Source organism: Arvicola amphibius, chromosome 2, assembly GCF_903992535.2.
Source record: "Arvicola amphibius chromosome 2, mArvAmp1.2, whole genome shotgun sequence".
Lineage (NCBI taxonomy): Eukaryota > Metazoa > Chordata > Mammalia > Rodentia > Cricetidae > Arvicola > Arvicola amphibius.
In genome coordinates, this window is record NC_052048.2 from 172,154,355 (window position 1) to 172,180,751 (window position 26,397).

The window sequence follows — 26,397 nt, forward strand, 5'->3', positions numbered from 1 at the left end:
GGGCCTCTGGATTTCCTAGGGCAGGTATCAGTGGGTGTCCCTTAGTTATATCTGCTCCCAGCATTTGAATTCTTTGTTATAGTCTTATGTTAACTCAGAAAGGCAAAATGGGATTCTATTTTAACAGTTGAGATGCTATTTTGATATTTAAATGAAAAACGTCGATTCTTCTAAGGAAGACTGGTAACAACCAAGGCAGCCATACTTGGATAATGGTTTTTGTCTCAGGAGGAGAATTGAATAAAATCAAATTACTATAAATGCGTGCCTTTATTAGTAGTTTGTCACAGTTTCAAAAATGATCAAGTAAGTATTAAGATAAAAATTCTTTATGTAAAAAGGTATGCTTGGAGTGTGCTAGTCAACCTAGTTAAAGAGGTAGAAATTTTATAACTTTGAAAATAAAATTTGTATATCTTTATTTTATAGTAAAACAAACTTAACAAATGATAATCTTTCTTATTTTTGTACTTACATCTTCAGAAACCACTTTTATACAGTAATCTAGCTATATTTTCATTCCTAATTGTCTTTTAATTTGTGTTCCCCAAAAGACCAATTTCTTCCAATCATTCACATGATCATTTATTTGTTCATAACACATTTATTGCCAAATGTTTCTTGTTTGTTTGAAGGTGAAAGAAACAGAGAGAAAATGGATCAGAGGGAGAGGGGAGGAGATTGCTGGGAGGAGTGGAGGGAGAGGAAACTGGTCAGGTTGTATTGTATGAAAAAAAATCTATTTTCAATAAAAAAGAAAATGACAACATAGTGTGTTTTAAATGCTATGGTAAGTTTAGAGTGCTCTGGCTTGCAGATAAAATTTTGAGGGCATCAGAGATTTCTGAGAGAGATGAGGTAAAAGTTTTTATTTATTTATTTAATTGTTATTGTTTAATTAAATTAAAATACAATTGCATAGTTTTCTTCCTTCTTTTTTCTTCCTCCATGCCTATCCATGCTCTCCTTGCTTCCTCTTCAGTTGAAAGCCTCTTTTTATTTAACTGTTATTCTTACTTATATATGTAAACAGATAAATATATAAATAGCAGCTGATTTATATTTTATTGTTATTTATTTACATTTACTTGTCTGTATATAACTCCAGTACTGAGCAGCTGGTATTGGATAACCAATTAGGAGGTTCATCTCCAGGGAAGACAATTCTCCCACTCCCAGCATTCCTTAGCTGCCTGTAGTCATTTGTCTAAGGTTTCGGTTTTCCCTTATATGTGACTTATGTTTTTTCTCTTTCTGCTTTCAGTATGCTTTCTTTGCCCTTCATCCTTAGTGTTTTAATTGCAACATGCCAGGAGGAGTTTCTTTTCTGGTGTTGTTCATTTGGTGCTCTATGAGTTTCTTTTATCTGCATGGCTTTGTTTTACTTTGGCAAAGTTTTCTTCTTCTATGATTTTTGTTGAAGATATGGTTTATGCCATTAACGTGGTGTTGAAATAACCAGGCTAGCTAAGGATAAAACAATTGTATTTCATTTATTATAAGGGGAAAGCTCACAAAACAGGAAATGAGAAATCCAAGCACAACAATGTCCCATGGGAAAAGGCGCGGAGAGCGAGTACCTAGAGGTGCCCATGTTTTACCCTGGGTCCCAGCAAAGCCATGTCTTAACTGAGACCCACGTCTTTTTTGCCATTATTTTGATTTTTATTGAGCTCTACATTTTTCTATAATTCTCTCCCTGCCTCTCCCCTTCCCCCTTGATCCCTCCTCCAAGGTCCCCATCCTCCCAATTTACTCAGTAGAGCTTGTCTTTTTCTACTTCCCATATAGACTAGATCCATTTATGTCTCTCTTAGGGTCCTCATTGTTGTCTAATTTCTCTGGGATTGTGGTTTGTAGGCTGGTTTTCTTTGCTTTATGTTAAAAAAAACCCACCTATGAGTGTATACATGTGATAATTGTTTTTCTGTGTCTGAGTTACCTCACTCAAAATAATGTTTTTTAGCTCCATCCATTTTCCTGCAAAATTCAAGATGTCTTTTTATTTTATGCTGTGTAGTACTACATTGTGTAAATGTACCACATTTTCCTTATCCATTTTTCGGTCAAGGGGCATTTAGGTTGTTTCCAGGTTCTGGCTATGATAAGCAATGTTGCTATGAACATAGTTGAACACTTGTCCTTGTGGCACGATTGAGCCTTCTTTGGATGTATACACAAAAGTGGTATTACTGTGTCTTGAGGAAGGTTGTTTCCTAATTTTCTGAGAAATTGCCACACTGACATCCAAAGGGGCTGTACTGTCTTGCACTCCCAACAGCAATGTGTTCCCTTTTCCCCACAACCTTTCCAGCATAAGTGTCAAAAATCAGGTGTTCGAAGGTGTGTGGATTTATATCCGGGTAAGAACAACCTCTTAAAGATGATGGGATAACAAGGTTCCCCAACAATGTGAGATTCTTCTCTCACATCTATGCCTATAATAAATTTTGCCCTTTTAAAATAACTTTTTAAAAAATAGTTCTTATTGAGTTACGCATTTTTCTCTGCTCCTTCCTTTCCTCCCCTCTCCCTGTCTACCCTCTCCTATGAACCCCACACTTCCAATTTACTCAGGAGATTTAAATTAAATAAATAAATTAATTAATTAATTAATAAATAAATAAAGTTTTTGTCCCTTGATAATGTCCCCCACTTCCTACATGATCTTTTCCTGTGTTTTAAAAACCTTTTCATTTTATTTCTTGTGTGGTCTAATCCTTTATTTGAAGCCTGGATACTCTCTCTTCTGCATGATTCATTCCAGTTGTAAGATTTGTTTCCTTGAATGCTTTAGTTAGGTTATGGAAAAGGTAAGAGTGTGATATTATGTACTAAAGACTGGGATCTGTAATCTGTCTCTGGTGGGTGTATTCTTCCTCCATATAGCATGGAGATGTTTTTTTTTTTTTCTGTAGAAATGTTTGCTTCCAATATTGGGGGCCTCCTTGAGCTTACAATTCAGTTGAAAACACTGGTATGTTTTTAAAAGAGTCTACCTTTATGAGCAGAAGCTGTCAGTTTCTTCTTTTTTCAGACCCGACTTGATTTTCTGCACCACCTGATATTCATATTTGATCTAGATCTTTCTGTTTTAAACCTCCACATCCTGTCTATCTTCTACTCCGCTAAGTCAGTCATAAATCCCAGGGCTTCCATGAAGCCTCTTCAGCCCTATCCAGATTTCACCTGGTTTATCTACCTGCCCTGGTATGTCTGCTGGTGCTTCCTCTCTTCTCCCAAAAATCTACTTTGAAGTTTTCTTCTCTCTATTCTTTCTTTTTTACCTATAACTCTAAACCCAACATTGCCAAGATCTGTAGATTATTTTTCAAATTTTTTGTTCATTTTATCTACTAACCACAGTATCCCCTCCCTTCCTCCTGCTTCCCCCACCTTGTCCCCTCTCCCCATCTACTCCTCAGAAAGGATAAAGCCTCCCATGCTAATAAACAAAACCTTGTACATCAAGTTGAGGCTCCTACCCACTGCATAATGATTGAGCAAGAGCTGTGGACTCTTAAATTAATTTCTTCATTAGCCATAAAGAAATTAGTTTAAGTCATCTGTTTGCTTCCTGGCATTTTATTTCATCTCTGCGATACAGGAAGGTGAGAGAAGTTAACAAGAACCCACACTATTCCTTGTTTTGATGACTTCCCCACACTATAAAATATTTCCAGGAATAGCTTCCGAAGATTGACCTTGTGATACAACTGAAGTTTGCATCTAAAATATGCTGATGATATTTGCTTTTGCCGTAGCTAAACATATTTTAGTTAAAATAAACAGCAACAAAAATTGAAAACCTTCATTATACACTTTCTATGCCTCTCACACTGTTCTGAAAATTTCCTATACTTTATACACCAATTCTCCAGATTATCCTGTGATGTCAGTACTGTGGTTTGCAACAATTAGAGGAAGAAGAACTTTAGAAATAGGGAGTTTAAGCAACTTAACCTGTGATATTTGAGATTAAGTGCTGTTGTGATCTCTGTTGTTCCCCATTTGTGGTTGTAGTTAAATAGGAATGAAAATACAGTGAGATAGCACTATATCCTCAGCATGTGGGCACATTATCCATTGGTAGTTAGAGTCTAGAACAACTCCTTTATATAGATTTGTTTGTAGGAGCTCAATATTAACACTACTGTGGAGTGCTGTTTGCCCCTTTGTTACAAACACACATCCAGGTGCTTATTCAAGAAACAATAAAAATATATTCTCCTGCAAATAATTTTTAAATGTTCCTAATAGCAGTGCACACACACACACACACACACACACACACACACACACAAACACACACACAGAGTCCAAACTAATATGCCAAATATGCTTTAAATGACGAATGTACAACTAAGCTGTGATATAAACATACAGTGGAATATTCTTTAGCAAGATGTAACCATATAGAGAGATATCACCTGAATGACCTTGCAACTGATTTTTTCCCTTGTCTTAACTACTTTCTTACCACTTTGTTCTTCTCATGGCTAGCAACTGACCAAAACCATATACTTAATGTGCATAATTTGATACTTTTAAATATGTGTCAGTGTGAAATAATTGCCATAAAGCTAATCAACATGCCCATCATCTCACATGGATTCCATTATCTTTATTTTTGTGTTCATAACACTTAAGAACTAACTTTGTAGCAAATTTCAAGCATATGAAACAGTACAAAGTTAGCCATAGTCACTTTACTGTACTGGAACTCATCTGCCATGATTGAAACTTTGTACCCTTTGAGCAACATCTTTTCATTGTACTCCTGAAGCTCAGTCCCAGCTCTCAGCAACCACCATAGAGTAGTACTAGGCACATATGAATTTAACCACTTGGGGTATCCTATATAAGTGAGATTATGGAACATTTGTCTTTATGTGCCTGGATTCATAGACTTACCATAAGTGTCAGGTTTCTCCATGATGCTGAAAATGGTAAGACATCTCTGTTCTTTTCCTGTACTTTTGTCATGGGTCATTAGCTTGTTTTCAATTGTGACTCTTGTGAATACTGCTGTACTATTCATAGGAATGCAGAAAATTTTAAGATACTGATCCACTACACATTTTATGTTACTGAGGATGTATTTATATAAGGAATGCATTCATCATTGGAGAATGCAATTTTTTCAAAGGCCTTTGCTTCTGTCAAACTAAACTAAAATAATACTTTATAGGGTTTTTCTTGGGGGGGGGGCAGGGTTGAACTACTATAAAAATACAACAATACTAGGTGCCTTTTTGAAAACAGAATCTTTTGTGTTTCTGGAAGTTTGGAAGTCCAGGGTCAGGGGATGGGAGACAGCAGATTTAATCTCTGATAACTCTTTCTGCTCAAAAGCACTGACTATGTCATTATGTAGCAGAAAGATTACAGCTGCTCTCTGAATCTCCCTCATAACACTACAGCCATTTGCTAGGGTTTTACCCTCATGATATAATCATCTCCCCCAAAGGCCTATTTATTAACATCATCCTCAGTATTAAGATTACAACATAGGAATTGGGTGGTAAGACTAAATAGGGAAATGAGAGTTAAGAATTTTTCTACAGCCTGTTCAATATTTGGACTACTATGTAGATGGAATGTTTTGTCCCACCTGGTCTGGCAGCTGATCAGTTCCAAAGAAATACACAGAGGCTTATATTAATTATAAACCTTTTGACCTATTATCTCAGGCTTATTATTAACTATCTCGTAAAAACTTAAATTAACCCATAATTCTTGTCTATGTTTAGCCTCATGTGTTGGTACCTTTTATCAGTGAGGCATTCTCATCTGGTTGGTGACTGACTCTGCCTTTCATCTTCCCAGAATTCTCCTAGTCTGGTTGCCACACATATACTTCCTGACTAGTTACTACCCAATTGGTGTTTTATTAAACCGATATGAGTGACAAATCTTTATAGTGTACAAGAGCATTATCCCACAGCACTACTACATTTTTATTTTTATGTCTAGAGAAAACTACATGATATTATTCCTCACAGATCTTTATTTAGTATTAGGAAGCTAGGTGATAGCCACCTAAGAGTGAAAACTGCCACTCAACTAATGGATCAGGATGAGTGGCTGTTGTTTAAATAATGCTCATGAAAAGGAAGAAGGGAGGTACAGATCATGGAGTCCCCAGCAGGAGAGACAGAGCAGAAAGACTCTAGTAAACTGAAGTGATCATAGCTAGAACAAGCTTCTCAAATCAGCTGCATGAAGTTGTGGTCCCAAGAGGTCCAGTTGGCCTGGCTGAGTAAGACATTGTCAAAGCCATTGCTGAGAGCTATGAAGAAGGTTTCTTTTGCATCATCAGTAACTTCAGACTATGCTTTCTCCTTGGTAAGCCTGAAGGTTATAATGAGGTAGATCCATGGTGACTGGGACAGACACATTTGCTGCTTTTCATCCTGACAATCAACTGAGCCTGAAGTTTCAGAGGTAATCAGAGTCAAATGATCCTTGTTCTGTGACAGGAGACAGGTTGTTTTCTTTATTTCATTGTGTGATGAGGAACTTCCTGAGCACTGCATAAAGCAGGTAATGGGGGCTACTGTATGACCTCCATGTGGATCTGGTTCCAGGTCTGGTAGAGGATACTCCAGGCAATGGGTAATGCTAGCTCATCAAGACCTGGTGAGCAGCTCTCAGCTAGTTACATTGTCAAGCTGAAGTGCATTCTGGCCTTGGCAACCCCTTAAAGCACAAGAAAATGGGCTGCTTCTTTTCTAAATTATCATGAAAATTTGTTAAGTTGTTAAAGAATATGTCTTTATGATTCAGAGTAAGATTGTCAACTTGGTGTGGTGGCGTATGCCTGTAAACCAACAGTCCGGAAGGAAGCCGTAACAAGACAATGACTTTGAGGCTGGCCAATAAAACTTAATGAGTACAATGTCAGCCACAGCTATACAATTAGATGGTATACAGCAAAGAGACATAATGGTCATGGCTAGTATTTATTTTGAAAAATTTTTTTTAGATGCTATGTCTTCATGCCTAGCACACCTCTCTACTCAAAACCCCCTATAAGTATGTGTGTGCAATAACAATTAAAGAAAGAAGTGGTCATGAATTTGAAAAAGTAGCGAGGAGTATGGGGGAAGTATGGTGGCTCATCTATTTGAATGTTTATTTCCTTCTTAGTGGAACTGTTTAGGAAGGGGTAGGAGGTGTGGCCATGTTGGAATAAGTGTGAACTTGTTGGAAGAAGGTGTGTTACTGGGGATGGGCTTCGTGGTTTCAAAGGAGCACACCAAGCCCAGTGCCTTTCTGTCTATGCCTATAACTTGCCCATCATAGGTGAGTTCACAGCCACTGCTCCAGCACCATGCCTGCCTGTAGCCATACTCTCTTCCATGATGATCCTCAACTGACCATCTGAAACTGGACGAAATTGAGAATCCCAAGTAAGGCCGGGTGGTGGTGGCGCACGCCTTTAATCCCAGCACTCGGGAGGCAGAGGCAGGCGGATCTCTGAGTTCGAGGCCAGCCTGGTCTACATGAGCTAGTTCCAGGACAGGCTCTAGAAACTACAGGGAAGCCCTGTCTCGAAAAACCAAAAAAAGAAAAAGAAGGTGAAGGTGAAACCAAGTAAATGCTTTCTTTCATAAGTTTCCTTGGTCATGTGCCTCATCACAGCAATAAAACAGAGTTTGTAGTGGGTAAAAATGAGAGGGAAATGATGTAATTACATTATAATCTCAAAAAATAAAATGAATAATTAAAAAGTATTGGCCATAGCAACCCAAAAGTCATTGCTAACTTCATCAGGCATCTTTATCTTTTCTTGCTCTTGCCTCTTCCCTTCAACTACACTCAGATATTGAAGGTGGCACAAAACTTCGAGACAGGGTTTCTCTGCGGCTTTAGAGCCTGTCCTGGAGCTAGCTCTTGTAGACCAGGCTGGTCTCGAACTCACAGAGATCCACCTGCCTCTGCCTCCAGAGTGCTGGGATTAAAGGCGTGCGCCACCACCGCCCGGCATGAGATTTGTTTTGTATAAATAATAAAGGGCACAAAGGGAAGAAACTTGAAAGAGCCACAGACAGCCGGATGTGGTCACACATGTTCATAATCTCAGAACTTAGCCATCAAAGGCAGAAAGATCAGGATTGCAAGATTAGCCTCTACTATATAGTGAATACAAAGCTAAACTGGGTTATAGGAGGTCGGGTCTCAAACAAAAATAGAAATAAGACCAATCAAAAAGACCACAAAGACCTCTTCTCCTCTACCCCTCCACAAACAAAAGTAAATCCTTTTATAGTCTGTCAGGCATATCAGCAAAGTGAATACATGTTTCAAGGATCAAAGTGCCCTTTCCTGACTCAGCATGGCCAATGGATGGTACTCACGTCTCTGAGAAAGCTGGGAGAACCTCTTCATCAGTCACATTCTTGCCGAGGTGACAAGGTCAGTGTTTGTGATGATTTGACACCTTACTGTGTGTAGAAATATTTCCAACTCTGACAAAGAAGACAGTCTAGCTGGCTAATGTGCTCATGAAGAAAATAATTCCCAGCTTTGTGCTTCCCTAATTTCTACAAAATGAAAAGGTGTCATCCTCCATATCCCAGATTTCCTACCGGGTGGCAAAGGAGGCTACAGTCTCCTTGGAGATCCTAATCCCCAGGAAACACCCAGTCTTCCAGGCATACCTGGAAGTACCCCCTGAGTAGACTGTACCCTATGATATCACAGCCCTAATTGTGGTTCTTCTCAGAACACAGGCCTGTGTTCCATCAAGACCTAACTCCCTTGTGTTTTTGTTTGGAAGACAATGTTTCACGCACACTCTGTTAGGTTCTGAAACTGTTGCTCTAACCCAGCAGGTCTTCCTGGTGTAATATTAAGAAGCCACATAGGTCTGTGACATAATGCACTGCTGGCCTCGTTAGGCAGGTGAAACCTCTCTTTTACCAACCAGGTAGTCACAATGTTATCAAGACCTAAAAAACTGGGTCCCTTGGGCCAACTGGGAAGTTTCTATCACTGTCTCGCTTTCTGCGCTCATATCAATTGAGATGCTTAGGCTCTCCCACTGAATTGTTCATTCATAAGCCACGCCACACTCCCCATACCAACAGACCCATAGGAGATCCACCACAGTCCTCCAGGAACTGTGGACCCATAGAGAATTTAAAGTACCTCATAAAAAATGGGTTCGTGCTAAGACCAAGGTCCTCCCAACTAGAGTGGGGAACCCTGATGGCTCCTTGGCCTTGAGAGGGAGGGAGGGGAGGTATGGGTGGAGGGGAGGGGAGGGAAGGGGGAGAAGGAGGGGAGGGAAGGGGGAGGAGGAGGGAAGGAAGGGGGGAGGAGGAGGGAAGGAGATGGAAATTTTTAAATATAAAAAAAATAAACCATGGGGGGAAAAATGGGTTCGTGGCCCCCATTAACAGAGGAATTCCCAACCACAACATGAGTGGGCCTCTCTATTCATGGCCTCTGTCTGCTTGTTGGGACCCTTGTGCTTCTCATTCTGCTCCTGATCTGTCTGTGTCAGGAGCTGACAGTGGGGTACTACTAACTCATAATGCACATCATTCTGTGTGCATTGTGTCTGCTACCAGAGGTCCATTTGAAACCAACCACTTCCTCAGTCCTTTAATAAATGAAACTGCAGCTTCTATAGGCCAATAAAAATGCTGGACATATCCTTAAATAAATAACCCAAAAGAGTATATGTGTCTATTATTTTCATTGTCTCCTTCAAAATTATATAAAAATTGAGTTCGTAATATTTAGGATTTTCATATATTTTGCAAACAGAAACCATCCAGTCAGGGATTGGAGGGGCCTTGTCCCTACAGAAGGACAACTTTGTATTCCCCATCCAGTACTGACTATATAGCTCTGGCTAGGAGAATTGCCGCCAAAACCTACTTCTTTTTTTTTCTATTTAGAAGGTTCTAGAATATTTCAAGGATTTCTTGTGAGTCATTGGATATAGGTCCTGGGCTCTGAACTCTAATCTTTTGACAGAGCAGCAACTGTTCTTAACCATTCATCCATTTCTCAAGCTCCTAGAATGATTCAGATATTCTTATAATTTTCCTTATGTAACTACCGTACTCTATAAAATTAAGTCATTCAAATTTAGGAGGCTTATAAGGACTCCAGTACTGACATGTGCAAAATGGACCACAGTTTACAGTGACTCCATAATAAAAGCAATGCAACTAAAATTGCTTTCAAAATGTCAGCCCCCTCAGGAACTGTCTTTCCCTGGGGATGTGAGAGTAGGCTGAGAACTGGAACACTCTATAATGAAACTGACAGTTTTACTCCCCACTCTCACCATATCTTATAATTTTACTCATATTCATAAATTCCCACACCTATAATTTATCTCTAAAAATTTTACTTTTTATGCATTGATGATTATGTTTTAGATACTTAACACATCTTCATTTATTCCTCAGACTCTCTGGGATTTTTCAGTACTTCAGAAATTTACTACTATTCTCAAAAGCCATGCCTATATATAGCTCCACTAGGAAGTTTCTTATCTGAGACTATGTGAAGTTATGATGCTAATTAAATAGAAAGATCTGCCTAAGCCTCAACACTAGTGAAGGAGAAACTACACTGTGGTCAGTATGCTCTCAGGTGCTCTGGTTATTGAGTGCACTGTTCTGCCTTCCTCGTGGAATATCTGCTAATGGAATTGGTTTTTTGTTGGGTCCTTAAGCATAAAAAGAGATTTTTTTTACCACTACTTCCAAATTTTATAATTCTACCTATAGATGGCCCAATTCTGGACTTTGGATGCATCAAGACACGATTTCCCAGAAATTCAGTCCTTACCTAAAAGATCTGGGCCCCCGTTTGTTACTAATTCAAGAGGGTAGGGCATCTCCACCCCTCCTGATAACCCTGAAGATCATAAGGTCATAAGGAATCCTTCAGGAGGAATTTGTTGTAGAACAAACTCATTGCTCTTACCTTGAAAGATTTGAATCTTAATTTTTTGAAGAAAGAAATTGAGAGCAGGCAGTTAGGCATGCATAATCATGACAGTATCACACACACACACACACAGACACACACACACACACACACACACACACACACACCCCTTCTACAGACAAGTACAGTCTGGTGGATGAGCTGGGGATTTGTATATGAACTAGGCAAATTCATTGCTTTATAGAGGTGGTGTCTCTAGGTAGTTAATGCTCTTTGTGCTTAGCATCCTTAAATTGTTCCCACTGCATCAAAGATCAAAGTTCTAGGGCACATTCCCAGCAGCCATTCATGCACATCAATGAATATGCTGATAGCATGGAGAGAAAATCTACACAGCCATCTTGGTTCTAAATCAAGTGCAATACAATTGAACACAAAAGGTGGGGGACATTAACAGTGACATCACAAAAGGGAAGGAACTGTAATAAACTTCTTAGATGCTCAGAACCCAGAACCCAGTATGATGCCAGGCCATGAGTCAGTAGACCAGAGACCATGAGTCAGTCTTCTTAGGTCTCTGGAATGTATTGTCACTTTGTTTTACTAAACAGACTTCTTCTTGAACTGCCTTTACCTCTGTCTCTCTGGGCCAGATTTGTTCCTTCCAGAATTAAGGAACCAAGAAAGGTTTCTGTCCAGTTACAACATGTTACTGTAAATGGAAATTTACAGATGTGACTTCCAGTGATTAGTTAAAACAAATACTATGTATAATTACCTTTCAGCATATGAGTATAAGGGACATATGAAATACATCAATTTCAAGTTTACTCTTGAATTTCATTTCAAAACATCACATTGTATACATGCAAATATTAAAAAACAAAAGCTTGAAGAACAATCTAGTAATATGAAATTTTATGTAAAACTGGAAATGCATAAATTATTTCATATGAGTGTAGAATTAAATTATGGAATTGGAGTTGAGAGAAAGTTGTATTAACAAAGATCAGGAGGATATCAGAATCATAAAATAGAATTTAGTGAATTACTAGTATATATCAGATTTTGTCTCTAATGTTGGAAGGACAACTTTGCTTATGGAGACTGGCCAAAGAGATTATTAAGTAAGACTGTAGAAGAGAAAACAGACTGCCAATCAAAGCAGGGAGGATAGTCAAAGTACCTCAGACCACTTGAAGAAAACAAATGAAAACCATGACACAGGATAAAATTAACATGAGAAGAATAGAAATACAAGCAGACCACCCTGTAGACCATGGGTTCAAAAGAATTTATGGGAACTCTATAGCATCATTTCTCTGTGAGAAAGTAAGACATTTGAGCCACCCAATCCTTTCAACAGTCATATGACTGCATTTATACCATTCCCCATTTTCTAGCCTTAGGAATATGGAAGGGACTCTTTCTGAGAATATTTTCTTTTGTGGATCAGTGGCTAGTGGATTTTCTTTTCCTCTCTTTTTTTCTTTCTTTCTCTCTCTCTTTCTTTCTCTCTTTCCTTCCTTCCTTCCTTCCTTCCTTCCTTCCTTCCTTCCTTCCTTCTTTTTTCAATTACAATAGATTAGAATTACTTGATAGATTTGATGATATAAGAAACGAAGAGTTCTTGGGCATATCTGGTTTCATCTAAAGCTTTGATTCTGGTCTTTGATGCCTCTATCTTTTGGTGTCTCCAACAAGTCTTCGTGTCTCTATCTTACCTCACTCCTCTCTGCACTTTTGTGATTTTTAAATTTCTCTTCCTCAGAGTTTAGACTTTTCTCTAAATCCTTAATTCTAGCTATAAAGAATCCACCTATTATTCACCTACAGTAGCTCCCCTCCCCATTTTGAGACAGCGTCTCTTCACATGGTCTGGAATTCACTAGGTAGACCATTCTAGATTTCAATTTGCTGCAGTCCAGCTGTCTCTTATTCCAAAATTCTGGGACTACAGGTATGGGCCACTGAGCCCGATCTCAACCTAGCCTTTCGATGGCTCTGATCTCTTGAAGTTCTGGCCTCAATCAAACTTGTTTACTTTTCTCTCCTAAAGTACTGAACTAAATCCCCCCAGTACTCCCATGCTGAGCCTTAGCCATGAAGATTTAGTTCTGAAGTTTGGATCCAAGGGATGACATGGATTAGTTTATCTTGAAATTAGAAGGGGTGGGGAGTCTTCTATAGAGGAGGAGATACATACAAAGAAAGAAGTACTTTGTTATTTGTATAAATGTGGGAGGAACAAAAGGTAGGAAGAGAGAAAAAGGAGAAAGAGAAAGAAACGCAGGAAGTGTCAAGGAGCAGCCTCTACAAAAATACTTCTTACCTGGGTAGGGGCTTAGGAATTGTAGAAATGTAAGTAAAGAATGTGAAGATGCATAAAAACAATAAGACAGAAAACATAGAAAGTATCAGTAGGGCATCTCAGTGACCGAAATCCTGAAATTCACTCTCATTTATTTTTCCACAGCTTTTATACCCAACATAAATGGGGGTAGAGAGAAGGTAATGAAAAACTTTATTAAAATGATACAAAGGATAACTGACACAGTCAATGGCTTTATCGCTTTGAGACATTATATCATTAGCATTCTGTAGTCTAGGTAGTGAAAATGTTCTATGTCATGTATTCTGAAGACCGCCCTTCCCTAAGTGACCTCATATTTACTAAATAAGGAGCAGAAGTACATTTACATATCTTGACCACTTTTCAGGATGGCAGGGACTTACTAGACTGAGCTATCTTCCTTTCAAAAGAACCAAGCAATCACCTCCCGAGTTAGGAGGTGCAACTACACTTGTCAATTCTCCAAACTCTCTGATTGTCAGACAAGGTGAAAATGGGCCTACATTTTTCAGCTTCCACAAGGAGGAAGAAAAAGAATTTAAAAGCTAGTAATTTGTTTTATTGTTTCTATTGTTGTGAAGAGATACTGTGACCATAAAAACTCATAAAGGAACACATTTCACTGGGTGGCTTACACTCTCGGAGGGTTAGTCCACTATCATATGGTAGGACATGGTGACATGCAGGTAGTCATGGTAATGGAGAAGGGGCTGAGAGTCTTATAGCTTGATCCACAGGCAACAGGAGATGAACTGTCTCAGCGAGTATAGCTTGAACAGAGGAGATTTCAAAGCCCACCTCCACAGTGACACACTCCCTCTAACAAAGCTATCCCTCCTAATAGTGCCACTCCTTTGGGGGATCATTTTCTTTCAAACCACCATATTCCACTCCCTGGCTCCCAAAGACGTGTGGCAAAAAATGCACTCAGTCCAACTTCAAAAGTCCCCATAGTCTATAGTAATCTAAAACTAAAGGTTTAAAAATCTAAAGTTCGAAGTCTTTTCTGAGATTCATGCAATCTCTTGACTGTAATCACCTGTAAAATTGGCATCAAAAAGCAGATCATATATTTGCAACATATAATGGATATACATTACCATTCAGAACATAGGGAAGAGAGTGTAGTGAGGAAATACCGGATCAAAGAAAAGCAGAAAACCATCGGGGCAACCTCCGAACTCCACAACTCCATATCTGATGCTAAAATGCTCTTCAGAAGTCTCAGATTTGTCGACTACAACACACGTCTCTCTTGGGTTGATTCCACTCCCTGATAGCAGCTCTTCTCAACAGGTATCCCATGACTCTCGTATCTCCAACGTCTTGGGGTCTCCAAGGAAATCCACACTTCAACTTCACACACAATGGCCTTTCTAAGCCTCTAATCAGGGACATCCCTGACACACGCCTAGCCTCACTGTCTTTCCTTACACTCAGATGTTTCAGGTTATTTGTTCTCACTGACACTCTGAGACTGGCAGTAAAGTTTACCTTGAATCAGAGGACAGAATCAGCAATTGGCCAACCTGAATTAGCCATAGAGATTTTGGAGGACCAGATTGGAGGACACAGGAAGATACAAGGAGGGCTTAGAGAGATTCACAGTCCTTTTTCAATCTGGGAAGCATGGAGAGTTAGGGTCAGTTAATTGTTTCCCCTTTGCTGTCACTCTTTGGATCTATCAGCTTTTTATCCCAATATTTGACTCTTGAGTTTTTATTGGTATTAGAAAAACTTAGAAAAATACATAACTTGGAGGCAAAAATCCATAGTGCCTTTCTTTTCTTTTTCTTTTTCTTTTTTTTCTTTTCTTTTCTTTTTTTTTTTTTTGGTTTTTTGAGACAGAGTTTCTCTGTGGCTTTGGAGCCTGTCCTGGAACTAGCTCTTGTAGACCAGGCTGGCCTCGAACTCAGAGATCCGCCTGCCTCTGCCTCCCGAGTGCTGGGATTAAAGGCGTGTGCCACCATCACCCGGCCCAGAGTGTCTTTCTTCTGTCCTTAACTCTAAAGTCAAAACCATATGGTCAAAGCTGCCTAGTTTTGTTGCTTTCTGGGTCTAGAACAGAACCCCTCCCCCCGTTCAATTATGTCTTCATCGGTTTTCTGTTTTTAATGATTTCCTTTACTGCCTATGTTCGGCTATTCTGGAACTTGCTCTGTAGACCAGGCTGCCCTCAAACTCAGAGATCTATCAGTCTCTGCCTCTGGAGTGCTTGGATTAAAGGCATGTACACCACCACATGAGCTGTAAGCCTTTCTTTAATTCCTTTTCCCAAGTTGGAAACTTGGCTGGGTGGGATCTTGCCCTGAGTTCACCACTCCCTTTAATCTTATCTTAATCTGTTCATTTCCTTAAAAACAGGACTTAGTTCCACTCCACATCCATATATTCCTTTTCTCCTCAAATTGAACATTTTGTAGCTTTACTTTCTCAGTTTACTCCATTTCATTATAAATCTTCATTAGAGTTACAGCTAATAACCACAAGGTGTTTTGAGAGTTCCTTTGCCAATGAATTAATCCAAAACTTTTGTATTTAGCCTCAGCAGACTTTTAAGACAAAAGTAAAAAGCAGCCACATTTTTCACTAAACTATCACAAGAATGATCTCTATGCAACATACTAAAATTCTTCTCTTCTGAAACCTCTTGATCCAGGCCTGCACTATTCAAATCACACTCTGCCCCACTGTCTTCCATGTTCCTACAAGAATGTAACATTCAGTAACACTTAAAGTGTTCAACTGCTTTTCTAATTCACAGCACCAAGGTCCATATTCCTTTGAAGAAAACCATGGTCAGGTCTATCACAACAACATCTCAGTCCCTGATACCAACTTCTGTCTTATGGTTTCTATGGCTGTGAAGAGACACCATGACCATGGAAACTCTATAAAGGAAAATATTTGATTGGGGTGTCTTACAGTTTTAGGGATTTAGTACATTATCATCATGGTGGGACATAGTGACTTGCAGGCAGATATGGTGCTTGAAAAGGAGCTGAGAGTCCTTTTCAAGGCAACAGGAAGTGAACTGTCTCATTGGGTCATATCTGGAACATAAAAGACCTGAAAGTCCACCCAAACAATGATACACTTCCTCCAATAAGGTCACCCCTACTCCAACAAGGCCACACCTCCTAATAGTGCCACTCTCTTTGGGGGCCATTTTATTTCAAATCACCACATGGTTATTCAACTTATTTTGGAACTGAGGCTAGCCTCAAGCTAATACCATTTACTATCTTTCCTCATTGTATTTTATATGACAAAAATGTATATGGCATTGGATTTTTTTGTTTGCTTTTTTTTTGAGACAGAGTTTCTCTGGGTAGCCCTGACTGCCCTAGATCTTTCTCTCTAGACTAGGCTGGCCTTGAACTAAGAGCTCAACCTGTCCCTGACTTCCAGGTCCTGGGATTAAAGGTATGTGTCACCACATCCAGAAAGGTACTTTAATTATTCTTCATATTTATTAGAGAAATTATGTAGCAAGTTTGACCTTCCATATGTTCCATTAATCACTTGGCTGTAATAACTAGAGTCAGGAGTGAAAAGACCCCTGTAAATAAACCAAATTTACCTACTCTCTGTGTCCTCTGTCCCTCTGCCTTTATTTACCCCCTCTTTTTCTGTGTCTATGTATCTGCATGTGTGTGTCTGAATATGGGCATGTGGGCTCACAGGTGTGGCCACCCAGGGAGGCATGTGTGGAGGCCACAGGTTGACACCCAGTTATCTTCCTCATTGTTTAAGGCAGGACCCTCCACGGAACCCTGAACACTCTATTTTAGTTATGCTCCCAAGATTCTTTTGCCTTCACCTCCCAGTTCCGGGCTTAGCATGTGCATCATGAAACCTGACGTTTAAGTTGGTGCTGGGGGTCCAAACTCAAGTCCTCATGTTTATGTAGCAAACATTTTGCCCATTGGCCCATTTCCCCAGCCTTGAAATTTAATTTGGTTAGGTAAAGTACTAGTTTCAGTGCCAAGGTCTTATTCTGATTCTTAAGTCCCAGCCACTGAAGGAAAAGTTAGCCTGCGTGTGCCTTTATACATGTGTGTTGTATTTGTGTGTGTGTGTGTGTGTGCATGTGCATGTGTGTGAATGTAAACTTCTCTTTTTCTGATCACTAGTGGGTGACTTAAAATACAAAATGCAACTTATTCAGACCTCTTATCATGTAGCTAAATAAAACCTTTGTTGCATGGAAATTCAAATTTAAGAGCACTATATTGGAGTCTAAATTAATATCTTTGAAGATATCAGGATATAGTCTTAATTTCTCTTCACCCCACTCCCCTGCCTAAGCCAACCAGATTCTAGCTCCATTTTTTTTTTTTTTTTTTTTTTGGTTAGTTGTATCAACAGAAAGATTTCCATCAGCTACGTACTGTCTAAAACAAACCATTCAGTCCCAAATGTCCTATGCTGGTTTCAATTTACCCCCCCCCCCCCTTGCCTAAGGGAAGGAGACTGGACCTTGACTTCCTAATTGGATTGGGAGGCAAATCACTGAAGCTTTTTCTAATGTTTATTTCCCCACTTGGAAAAAAATGACAATGATAATTTTATCCTAGTTTTGTTGAAAATTCTTAAATGGTTTCATCATCATATATACATGCTCTGTTTTTAGATACTTAATAGAATTACCCTTGTTAATAATGTTTCAATAAAGTCTCATTGAAACAATTGTTGCATTTATTTTAATATTTAAATTATAATAAAAATCTCAATTTTATTAAAAGTGTAGAAAATCATCAAATTCGACTTTTAGTCATATTTGTTTTACTTCACTTACTATTATTTTTGGAAATGCAGTGATTGCATGCTAAGAATTAAAAACAAATAAGCCATATGCAACTAAATAAAAATATCTGTTCTGTCAACCATAACATTAATTAAGTAGGTAAAGTACTAATTAGATGCAACTTCCAAGGCATTGGCTGCTTTGTAATTATCTTTATAATTGGAGTTTGTGCCTTTTGAAGCTTTTTTTTAAGTCTTCAGATTTATTAATTTCTGTGCTCTGGAATATTTTCCCATATTTTATAGCTTTGTTACGTTTGTTTTTTAATCAAAGGAGTAGGTTTTATGAAGTTCTTGTCTCCATTCCCAATCTATTTTTTTTTGTTTAAACTCATCAAGCATTCTGAAACAGAACAGCTCTCAATGCCAGAAACATTCATGTTTTTTTTTTCATCTTATCCCTCAGACTTTTCTCAAAATTCTTCTCTTTCCTATACCTGAGACTCCCCTAGTCATTCCTTAGCTGTAATTTTATTTTCTTGGTGCTCTAGCTCTGAGTTTCTGTTTCTTTATCTCAGGTAAGACTGACGACAGTTTTCTACTTTCCCTTGTTCTTGGTGATGAGACACACACAGCTGTCTGGGTTTCTCATTTGCAAGGGTAAATGTCTGCAGATTTCTGCGGAGTACAGAGAGGCAGAGAGACCCTACCGACCCATTTATAGTGGTACTATGAGGCTGAAGTTTTAGCTCACTTTGCTTTTGTAAAACATCTGCTGTACACTTGTACTCTATGCTGTAACAATGCCTATTGATAATTGCTGGTATCTTATAGATGCAATGAACACACTAATAGCCAAAGAAAGACTATCATTGTTTTGATTTTTGATAACCACTCTTCCTTTTTTTGTGGAATAGAGGCACAATCATCAACTTGTTTGATTAGACTAAAATATAGTTTCCCGACACTGAAAAAAATCTGGATTTTGTATTAATCATATGGTTTGCTACTATTTCATTTAAATGTTGATTACTTATATATAATTTATTTTAATGATCTAATTCAATGAAGCAAAATTTTCTAGATAAGTTTCATTTTGGTTGTCAGAAAACCATGGCATTGGATTAAAGGAAGGCAGTTTAAAATTTTTGTTGAACAGGGCATTTTCTCATGCCCCCTTCCAGAGATGTGAAGGCAGAGAGGACAGCCCACAAAGAGGCAGTTCCTTCTGATTTTTTTTTATATATGTAAACGTTATTTTGTGGTTATATCTTTATTGGATAGTCATTTTCTAATCATTAACATATATTTGATACTCAATTACTAGTCATTATTTTTTTTTCCTCATGGTTTATTTTTTTTATATTTAAAAATTTCCATCTCCTTCCTTCCTCCTCCCCCCTCCCTCCCCTCCTCCTCCCCCTTCCCTCCCCTCCTTCTCCCCCTTCCCTCCCCTCCCCTCCCCTCCACCCATACCTCCCCTCCCTCCCTCTCAAGGCCAAGGAGCCATCAGGGTTCCCCACTCTATGCTAAGACCAAGGTCCTCCCAACTCCCCCCAGGTCCAGGAAGGTGATCGACCAAGCTGAGAAGGCTCCCACAGAGCCCGTCCATGCAGAACAATCAGAGCCCAGCGCCATTGTCCTTTGCTTCTCAGTCAGCCCCCACTGTTGGCCACATTCAGAGAGACGGGTTTGGTCGCATGATCCATCAGTCCCATTCCAACTGGAGTTGGTGATCTCCCTTTAGTTCTGTCCCACCGTCTCCATGAGTGAACGCACCCCTCACGTTCCTGACTTTCTCCCTAATGTTCTCGCTCCTTCTGCTCCTCATCAGGACCTTGGGAGCTCAGTCCAGTGCTCCAATGTGGGGCTCAGTCACCTTCCCCATCTGTCGCCAGCTGGAGGTTCCCTCACGGTCCTGACTTTCTTTCTCATGTTCTCTCTCCTTCTGCTCCTCATCAGGACCTTGCTAGTGCAGGTGGTCTCTCAGCAGCACCAAGTTTGGTTCCTGAGAATCATCACTAAGGCCTCTCTTCCTTAGTGCTGCTGCAGCACGAATTTCTGAAGTGTTTTGTTTCCTCCAAAACAACTTCTCCATGGTTCACATATTTAGATTCAGCTTTCGTTTTGGAGGAATTCTAGTGCTGAAGGAAATACAAATCATTAAATGGGCTTGGGATTTGTATTACTTTTCACACCTGCGACTACTGCCTTAGTTATAAAAGCAAGTGGACAAGAAACAAAAGTATTAATAATAGCAATAGGCAAACTCAAATTCATTGCTTTTTGAAAATTTAATGTATTTTGATCACATTTTCCTCCTCTTTCATTCCTCCTTGATTCTCCCCACCTCCTTTCCTACAGGACCTTATGTTCTTTCTATGAGCTTAAAAAAAAAAGTCAAGATCTCAAGATCTCCGTGGCTGCTTACTTATTACCCACAACTCCCTTTCCTTTCTCTTTCTTCCAGCCAAGCCAGATGCTCAAGGAAAGGAAGGCCACAGGGAAGAAGGTGGCCCCAACCCCTGGCGTCGTGAAGAAACAGGAGGACAAAAAGGTGATGAATCCTTTGTTTGAGAAAAGACCTTAGAACTTCGGCAATGGACAGGACCTCCAGCTCAAAAGAGATCTCACACGCTGTGTCAAATGGCCCAGCTACATTAGGCTGCAGCAGCAAAAGGGCCATCCTCTATAAGTGGCTCAAAGTACCTCCTGCCATTAACCAGCTTCCCCAGGCCCTGGTTCGGCAAACAACTACACAGCTGCTTGAGCTTGCCGGCCAGCCAGTACAGGCCAGAGACAAAGAGGAAGCAAGGCTGCTGGCCCGGACTGAGAGGAAAGCTGCTGGCAAAGGGGATGTCCCGAGTAAGAGACCACCTGTCCTTAGAGCAGAGGTCAACACAGTCACCACTTTGGTGGAAAACGAGACGGCTTGGACGGTGGTGATTGCCCACAATGTAGACCCCACTGAGCTGGTGGCCTTTCTGCCTGCTCTGTGTCGGAAGATGGAGGTCCCCTACATCATCAAGGAAAAGGCCAAGCTGGTGTGTCTGGTCTACAGATGGGCATATTTCACTGCTGTCTTCACACAGGTTAACTCTGATGACATCCGCAGCCCCTGGGAAGGCAGCGTCCTGGGTCCCAAATCTGTAGCTCAAATTGCCAAACTGGAAAAGGCAAGGCCTTAGAACTTGTCACTAAACTGGGTTAAATGTATACTGCTAAGTTTTCTGTACATAAATATAATTGCAAACTTAAAAAAGTCAAAACAGAAACCCAATAAAACAAAAAATGCAAAACAATGGTACACACACACACACACACACACACACACACACACACACACACCAAACCACAGAATTTGTTTTGTGTTGGCTGACTCTTCCTGGGCTTGAGGCCTGTCCTGGAGTGTGGTTGGTATACCCAATGAAAACTGTTTGGTTTTCTCTTATGTGCCAAGTATAAAGGAAAACAAACAAAGCAAAACAACCAAATCTTGCCTTTATTCTTTTTAAGTTCTGTGTGTCTGATTGAATAAACCAAAGGCAGATTAACAGAGAACATACATTTTATTTAATAATTTTGCGGATACGAAGGAGACTTCTTGAGATAAAGAAGATCAAAAGAAGTGAAGAAGCAACTAGTACCAAGATCTTTTAAATGTGAAAAGAAAAATAAAGGAAATAGTAAAGAATACTAAACTGAAAATTGAGAGTACAAAGAGAAAAGAGAGTTTGAGCTTGTAAAGTATAATAATTTTTGAGAAAGTGAAATATATGTTGGAAATGAATGAATTGCTAGGTTTGCTTATATTCATTTAGTGTTCACTCCGGGTGCCAAGTGTCCAGAATAGTCTCATCTCCTACTCCAGGGCTGGTTATACACACATGAGGGATTTCCTATGTTGCAGAAAGTGGGAGAGTCTTTCCTACATTTCATCATTAGCTCAAAAACCTAATATGCCTAAATGACATATTTTTCCATGGAGTGTTCTGAAACCATTTATTTCTCTGTTGAAAAAAGTAAGTATAAATTATCTTAAAGTAAAAGGTAAATTTGTGTCTGTAAGGAAAAGAATCCGTTCAGGACCTGAGTGGTGAGAGCTGCGTTTGGAGGAAATACACTGAAAAGCACATATGTAAGCACACTGCCTTCAATTCAATTCATCTTCTATCTTTGTGAGTGTATCAGTCCAATAAAGAGGTTGAATCTCAGTCGTCTGATGGGTAGTGCTGGTGTCTTCTGTTCACACATATAAAACAGATACTCTATGTCATAGAATTCTTAGTAAACAGTATTATTCACAGGGGCTGTGCACACTCCTCTTTGTAGAATGGTTGTGTATCTACAGGTGACTGGGGGTGAATAGTCCGTAAACAAAAATCATTGCACGGGCTTTTTCTTAGGCCTGAGGATCTCACCTGCAGGAAGGACAGCAGGACATTCTTGTCTGGTCACAGGTGCCATCCCTTCATTCATCCATCTGCTACCATGGGTCTGCTTGATGATCATATTTGAAGAGAGGAATGCAATTCATATTTTTGATATTAGTGAAATACTGGCATTACTAACGATTCGATCGATCAGTTACCATGACAAAAGTTGGGACAACTGTTGTAAGGCACTATAAAAATTGTGCCTCACTTAGGAAAACAAAACAAAATAAAATAAATAAAAAAATAAGAAAGCCCCTTCCAGAAGATCAGAGGTTGAGCAGGATAGATTGAGAAGAGAGGAAGACTTGTATTAAAAACATGTTCTCCCTCGGGCAAGCGAGAGTCTAAAAGAGGCAAAAGAGAGGCGGAGTAAAGTTTCTTGATCTGGGATCTTGGGACAATCTGCTACTTTGTGATGTCATCTGCTTCTAGGAGCTTGAATTGACTCTGGAGTTCTTTCTATGAGGTCACCTGTTGAGATGTACTCCAGCTGTCCTGGGAATGTTGGTGAGCCTAGCTAGGCCATGGTCCACTTGAAGGCAGAAGTGTCTGTTATTAGAATGGAAGTACAGGTGGTGAGGAGACCCTCATAAGGCCCTTCCAAGCCAGGTAACAGTGCACAGTATTTCTTAAGTTTCTTGATAGACACTTGACTTCTTGGCTGAAAGCAATGGCAAGAATTATTGTTCAGTGGAGGCTCTCCTTTGTTCACGTGCAATATGTCCCATGTACGCATGCCAGTTAGTTCCTGTATATTGCAAATCATAACATATAATTGTGCCTGGAAAGTCCATTCTCTCTGGGAATAGAAGGGTTGTTCTTTCTTTTAAGCACGAGATGTTGCTAAGCATAAAATCACTAGAAACATTTATATTCATAACTGATGTTATGATGTTATAAAGGCAGGCCCATTTTGGTTATTTAAGTCCAATTTCTTGACTGGAAGTTTTCCATAAGTATATTTTTAATTTTTACGTTTAGATTTTCCATCTTGTTCTGATTATTAAGGATGTTATAAATTATAAAATTATTTTGAGAATAATACAATTATTGTGAACAAATAGTTTGTTTATGATGAAAATATGAGTTTCTTAGTCAAATTCAATCTATGATGGAATGTCAAAGTGAGGACTAGTCTTAGTTACTAATATCTTTGCCATGGTCCTGATGTCAGCACGAATACTTGGATTACAGTCAGTCCTTCCAGTGAACATGCCGTGGATGATTTAGCAGTGTGACTCTCTCCACAGGCAGGAGAGAGGTCCAGAAGGTCGTGTGAAGTGTCGTCACTCTGGAGACCTCGTGATGGCAGAATGGTTTCCTCTGGAAAGTTTGTAATAGTTACAGTCAGTGAAACAGGAAAGAATTTGCTCAGAATATGACTGCTCGGGCAGAATCAATTGCATTTTAGTGCCCCATTTCTCCCTCCTTGTATGTGTATCTTATCCAGTGGGAAGTAAGTGAAAACCAGTGATTCAAACAAGATAGGCCACAAGTAGAATTTCTGGCGCCGAGTATGAACCACTTGCTGATTGCCGAAAATACTTAGCATATTTTCCCCAGATTTTCCTGAATGTAAATAATATTATCAGGAAAATAAGTTTGCAAACTGGGTGGAGAAAGGAAACAAAGGGGTCGGTCTTCAGCTGCATGGGATAATTTTGTCAGTTCTTTTATTCTCAAAAGGTTTCATTTTCCTAGGTGCAGGCTTGATGGTGGATAAACTGTTTAGAAGGAAAAGGAACAGTTTGAAACACTAGCATGATATTTCCATTTGCAATAGAAATGTCTGAAAAATACAAAAAAATCCTAGGTTTCAAATCCTATTACCAGTATTAAAGACTCCAAAATCCTATATGGAATAGCGAATTGGAACAATTTTATTGTTTCCCTGTAAATGGAGGCTTCTCTCCTGCCCAGCATTTCCTGAATAATCACTCAAGAGACTTAATATTACTTGTAAATAGTTGGCCGATGGCTCAGACTTATTACTAGCTAGCTCCAACATATAAATTAACCCATATTCCTATTTATGCTTTGCCATGTATTTCTTGGCTTGTTACCTCATTTTCTGTATGCCTTGCTTCCTCGGTGGCTGGTTAGCATATTCCAGATTCCACCCTTCTCCTGTGTCTCTGCTTGGATTTCCCACCTGACTCTATCCTGCCTTGCCATAGGCCAAAGCATCTTTATTTATCAACCAATAAGAGCAACACATATTCACAGTGTACAGAAAGACAATCCCACTGCATTTCCCAGTGTGCATGCTCTAGTGATAATTTTATTTAATTGGCCACACTTTACAGGCAGATATTTGGGAGGCTGATACAAACATTTCTTGTCTTTGACTGACTCTGATGCCTCTAAAATGTCAGTTGTTGCTTTAGGAGTAAGCAGGATATTTTGGGTAATGATGTTCCACCATAGCGAAAACAAACTTCTCTGAGGTTCTGTGACTTGGGCCATAAACCGAACTAATAGACAAATAAGAGCAAAACAAAATTTATTTAGTAATTTTCATATGCACAGGAAAAATTCAAAAAAGAAACTATGATCATTTAAAACAGAATTTTATGAAAAACTAACAAGACATCGGAAAATCCTGTAAATGGAGTAATTTATAGGAAAGTGGCTAGAATGTATGCAGGGAAAAATTGCTGTCAATAAAGAACACAGCAAAGGTTTGATTGCACAAATTCATCTTAGCATCTGCTCCCAGTCTCCAGTTATAGCATATTCTCCTCTTTCATGTACAGGGGATGGTGCCTAATACAGGCTAAGTCTTATCTCCTTGGGAGATGAGAGAGCCCTTCCCTCATTGGCTTTTGCTCAGTCCTTACTAGGAGTTTTAATTCCTTTAAAATGGCAAGCATTGTGTTTGAGGTTCACATGTTCTAAACCCATCCAGAAGTGCTATGCCCATGTTTTTGAATGTACACTATTTTGCTGCAATGTTGCAAAGAATCCTGTGTACTAGTTATTTATCATGCATGTTTTATAGTTAATCAATAAAAACTCTAACGTATACTGAAGTTAAATATCTGAGCAAGGTAATTTGAGTTTTGGTCTCATCTCAATGTTGATCCTATTTGTCCTAACCTAGAATATTTCAACGGTAGTTAGCATATTTACTGATGCTACTTAAGCATTCTTCAAGCAGGTAGGAGTTTTCTTCTGGTTGTTGGGAGAACAAATTAAGAAAGGAAGTAATTCGCCTATGATTAATTAATTAATTAGATTATTAACCAATTAATTAGATTGATTGATGATTAACCAATTAATTAGAACATGGCCACTTTTATAATTTAAATCTATGTGTTGAGCTATAAAAACTTCATCTATCAAAGTGATTTGATCCATTTTTTAGTGATAATATGTATTCTGGACATAATACACAAGCATATTATTAGCTAGTATTTTATATAAATCTGTTTCTCATCTGTATGTCCTGATTTATAATTTCCTTCCTGAGATGAGAATTTTTTCTTCTCCCAGGAATGTCATAGAAATGTTAACTGTCCCTGAACTTTGTCTTTGAATTTTCCATGAATCCTCTGACTTCCCTTTGTCTGATAAGAGGTCCTAAGACTCCTTCTTCCAGACGTTGCCTGCCTCACACTGTTGGCGCTGGCAGTGTGTACAAAGTGGCTAAAGAGACCTTGCCTGGATCTTCCACTTCACAGTCATCAGAACACACTCTCTTTGTCAAAGCTCATTTTGACGTCTTTGTCAATGTTTTAATCCAGTCAATGCAATGAAGTCACTATTGAAATCAGAAAGGATAGACTTGTGGAGTTTCCATGTGGAAAGTCCTGGGTGGTGGTGTCCCTGCAGAGAGTATAAGCTGTGAATGCTTCAACCACAATCGCTCCATGGCTCTCTCCATTCCTGTCCTTTACAGCACTTGTATGGCAGACTATTAAAACCTGTTTCCTTCAG

The 26,397-nt window shown here is 39.2% G+C and overlaps 1 pseudogene; it reads left to right on the top strand.

Moving 5' to 3' along the window:
• Positions 1 to 20,501: 20,501 nt before the first annotated feature.
• On the top strand, positions 20,502 to 21,233 carry LOC119807425 (annotated as a pseudogene).
• Positions 21,234 to 26,397: the final 5,164 nt, after the last annotated feature.